Source organism: Sminthopsis crassicaudata, chromosome 1 (assembly GCF_048593235.1).
Source record: "Sminthopsis crassicaudata isolate SCR6 chromosome 1, ASM4859323v1, whole genome shotgun sequence".
Classification (NCBI taxonomy): domain Eukaryota; kingdom Metazoa; phylum Chordata; class Mammalia; order Dasyuromorphia; family Dasyuridae; genus Sminthopsis; species Sminthopsis crassicaudata.
The window spans coordinates 605,272,227-605,276,734 of NC_133617.1; the positions used below are offsets into that span (position 1 = coordinate 605,272,227).

Below are 4,508 nucleotides of genomic sequence, written 5' to 3' on the forward strand. Positions count from 1 at the left end.
TTCAATTTATTAGTATGCATTAGTATATATAAGTGTAACTTTCTCTGAATACTCCTCATTCATCATTTCTTATGGCTCAGTAACATTCCATTATTCATATCTTTATTTCATTCCCTTCATATGTCACCTTCCCAATTTGTTTCCCTATTCTTAAATTGATGGACACCTACTTTTCTTCTGGTATGTTGCTACCATGAAAGTGCTATATTTATTTTTCTTTTTTCTTTTCAGCAAAGACGGAAAGGAGTTTGGAATGGAGAAGTCTGAAGGGATGAGGTGGAGAATTGGGATAAGATTGCAAAAAAGAAAAAAAAAGACAAAAAGAAGAGATAAAAGAGGGTCACTGAAGCATTTTTTAAAAAAATTCACAGAAGAGAAAGGAAAAATCAGATAAAATCACAGACAAGGAGGAAAACTTAAAAGTTACACATTAAATTAAGTAAGAACAAATTATATACCTTAAAAAAAAACCAAACAAGCTGTACATAATAGGGATAAGCAGTTTTATGTACAATCTTTTTTCTCTCTGTAGATGTAGAAATGCTCATAATAATTCATGTTTTTAAACAGCAAAATTAAATGCACTCAAAAATATTGTTATAATTATTTTGGAACATATGATTTTTTTTACCTTGCTCTCAGGTTCAACCTTCAAGACACATACAGGTAGAGCAGGTGGTCATTTGTATAACTTCAGCAACTAACCATTGGGGCATGTAATACTACTAGCATTAGTCCTATCAAGAATGATTTGCAGATGACTTAAAGATGACTACTGGATCAAGTAATAGCTTGGGAAGCAATGTGGCTCAATGGAAACAACACAGGTACTTCTACTTTTTACCATTTATATGATTTTACTTGGTCTTAGGCTTACTGGAGGCAAGAGATAAAACAGGTATGGGTACTGTAGCTTTCCCTCTGATTGTATTGATAGGAAGGGACACAAGAAAACCAGGTGAGATCCTTTCTGTATGACACTAGAAGTTTCTGGTATTCTATGATAGCTCTGTCTTTTTTCCATGTTTGTGATCCCTGACACCATATTTCCATTGGGCATTAAAAAAAAAAAAAAACATTGGCAAGGTGAGCAAGATTTATACCTGGAACTCGTCTTCTATATCAGAGGTCTTAGAGTCCTGGCATTTGTTGTGCAAATATATTTTGGGATAGGTTTACAAGGAAGATTAAGTAGCCCCAAATTCCCAACAAACTGACATCTGACTCTTCCATTCCAAGAATCAGAGTATTTAGTTGTGGAAAGAGCTTTAAAGAGCACCTGCTTCAATCTTCTCATTTTATAAATGAGGAAACAGGTCTCAAGGACTAGGTTAGTTTGTCTAACCAAAGTCACATGGGATATGGCAAAGCCAGTATTCTAGGAGGAACCTATTATTATAGGTAAAAATCCTATATTCATGTTCTATGGAAACTATGAGATATGGAAAGATGTCACTCCTGCTCAAAAAATCATCAGTGATTCCCTATTATCTATAGCAACTTGACTTCAAACTACTTTGTTGAACATTTGGTATTATTAGCCAACCAGTGTATGTGATTAAATCACACTCCTCCACACTTCTTTTGCCTTCTTCCTGGGGATTAAGGGCAGCCAGCAAAAGAAAATTGGTTGAGAATAAGACAGGAAATACTATAAATATCATTTTAAGTGGTTGTTAGCACTTCTGGTTAAGGATCTGGTGGTAGAGAGTGGGATGCAGTATGAATAGTTGAAATCATTTGCTAAAATGAATCTATGATTCTTTCCCATTCCCATTTCTCATCAAACAACACTTCAAAAGGTAAAACTGAGGGTTGTTATTCAACCCTTTTGATTAGGACTGAGACTGGGTTGTTTTTCTATCATACGTGCTGAAAGAAATGCACCCAGGTACATACTTTTCAACGAGAAGAGAGTATTACCTCTGAATCAATCTTTCTTATCTAACCTAAAGAAAACCTTCCCTCAGGTGCCATCTGGAAACTTGCTTACAGATGAACATCATCCCCAAGAATATGACACCTCTCAGAAAAACAAGTCGCCATATAAGGAATCCTATTTGGTGTAGGAAAAAAATAGAAGGTAAAGAGAAGCTTTGACTCACTATTTCCACTGTGTGACTCAGTTGTTCCCACCCAATCAGCATCATGAGCCAGAAAGGAGAATGGATTCTGTTCTACGTAGCTGCCCTAATAATATAGAGGAGACATTTCTCCCCTTCCTCCAACCCTCTTCTTATTCCTTCAACACCCACACTCTTTTTAAAGTCATCTTCCTGCTTCTTTACTAGTCCTCATTAATCTACCTGAAAACTTTTAATTTCTTTTTAAAAGGAAAAAGCAAACAAAATACCAGCTCTCTTGATCTATGACAAGACTGTCCCCAGACCACACATTCCTCATCCTTTTTCCATTCCTGAGCAATGCTAGCTCTCCAGATAAGAAGAGGATTCTGCTATCTGAGCAGTATAATTAGGAGAATCCCTCAAATTTTCTGCTTTCATGTCTAAAGATCTCATTAATAGATTCACAGAATCTTAGAGCTAGAAGGCATCTTAGAAATAATCTGTTTTAATCTCCTCATTTGTTTATATGGATTTTTATTATTTTTATTTTTTAAATTAATTTTTTAATTATAAATTTTTTGACAGTACATATGCATGAATAATTTTTATAACATTATCCCTTACATTCATTTTTCCAAATTTTCCCCTCCCTTCCTCTACCCCCTCCCCTAGATGACAGGCAATCCTATACATATTACATGTGTTACAGTATAACCTAGATACAATATATGTGTGTAAATCCAATTTTCTTGTTGCATGTTAAGAATTGGATTCCTAAGGTATAAGTAACCTGGGTAGAAAGACAGTAGTGCTAACAGTTTACATTCAATTCCGAGTGTTCCTTCTCTGGGTATAGTTGTTTCTGTCCATCATTGATCAACTGGAAGTGAGTTGGATCTTCTTTATGTTGAAGATATCTACTTCCATTAGAATATGCCTTCATACAGTATTGTTGTTGAAGTGTATAGTGATCTTCTGGTTCTGCTCATTTCACTCAGCATCAGTTCATGTAAGTCTCTCCAAACCTTTCTGTATTCATCCTGCTGGTCATTTCTTACAGAGCAATAATATTTCATAACATTCATATACCACAATTTACCCAACCATTCTCCAATTGATGGACATCCATTCATTTTCCAGTTTTTAGCCACTACATAAAGAGCTGCCACAACATTTTGGCACATACAGGTCCCTTTCTCATCTTTAGTATTTCTTTGGGATATAAGCCCAATAGCAGCAATGCTGGATCAAAGGATATGCACAGTTTGATAACTTTTTGGGCATAGTCCCAAATTGCTCTCCAGAATGGCTGGATTCTTTCACAACTCTACCAACAATGAATTAGTGTCCCAGTTTTCCCACATCCCCTCCAACATTCATCATCATTTGCTCCTGTCATTTTAGCCAATCTGACAGGTGTGTACTGGTATCTCGGAGTTGTCTTAATTTGCTTTTCTCTGATCAGCAGTGATTTGGAACATTCTTTCATATGAGTGGATATAGTTTCAATTTCATCTCTGAGAATTGTCTGTTCATATCCTTTGACCATTTATCAATTGGAAAATGGTTTGATTTCTTATAAATTAGGGTCAGTTCTCTATATATTTTAGAAATGAGGCCTTTATCAGAACCTTTAACTGTAAAAATATTTTCCCAATTTGTTACTTCCCTTCTAATCTTGTTTGTATTAGTTTTGTTTGTAAAGAAACTTTTTAGTTTGATGTAATCAAAATCTTCTATTTTGTGATCAATAATGATCTCTAGTTCGCCTCTAGTCATAAATTCCTTCCCCCTCCACAGGTCTGAGAGGTAGACTATCCTCTGTTCCTCTAATCTATTTATGATCTCATTCTTTATGCCTAAATCATGGACCCATTTTGATCTTACCTTGGTATATGGTGTTGTGGATCCATTTCTGCCATACTAATTTCCAGTTTTCCCAACAGTTTTTTTTTTTAAATAATGAATTTTTATCCCAAATGTTGGTATCTTTGGGTTTGTCAAACACTAGATTGCTATAGATGTACCCTTTTTGCCCTTTGTACCTAATCTGTTCCCACTGATAGACTGGTCTATTTCTTAGCCAATACCAAATGGTTTTGGTGATTGCTGCTTTATAATATAGCTTTAGATCAGGTATACCTTAGTCTACCTTCATCTGACTTTTTTTCATTAATTCCCTTGAAATTCTTGACCTTATATTCTTCCATATGAATTTTGTTGTTATTTTTTTCTAGGTCATTAAAATAGTTTCTTGGGAGTCTGATTAGTATAGCACTAAATAAATAGATTAGCTTGGGGAGTATTGCCATCTTTATTATATTCACTCGGCCTATCCATGAGCACTGAATGTCTTTCCAATTATTTAAATCTGACTTTATTTTTGTGGCAAGTGTTTTGTAATTTTGCTCATATAATTCCTGACTTTTCTTTGGTAGATGG

At 34.9% G+C, this 4,508-nt stretch overlaps 1 long non-coding RNA gene across 1 annotated transcript; it reads left to right on the top strand.

Annotated features, from left to right (window-relative positions):
* The first annotated feature begins 237 nt into the window (after positions 1–237).
* On the top strand, positions 238–2,083 carry LOC141555486 (uncharacterized). The gene is made up of 3 exons (XR_012486203.1): positions 238–439; positions 643–827; positions 1,971–2,083. It is a non-coding gene; the product is annotated as an uncharacterized LOC141555486 (long non-coding RNA).
* The last annotated feature ends 2,425 nt before the right edge of the window (positions 2,084–4,508 follow it).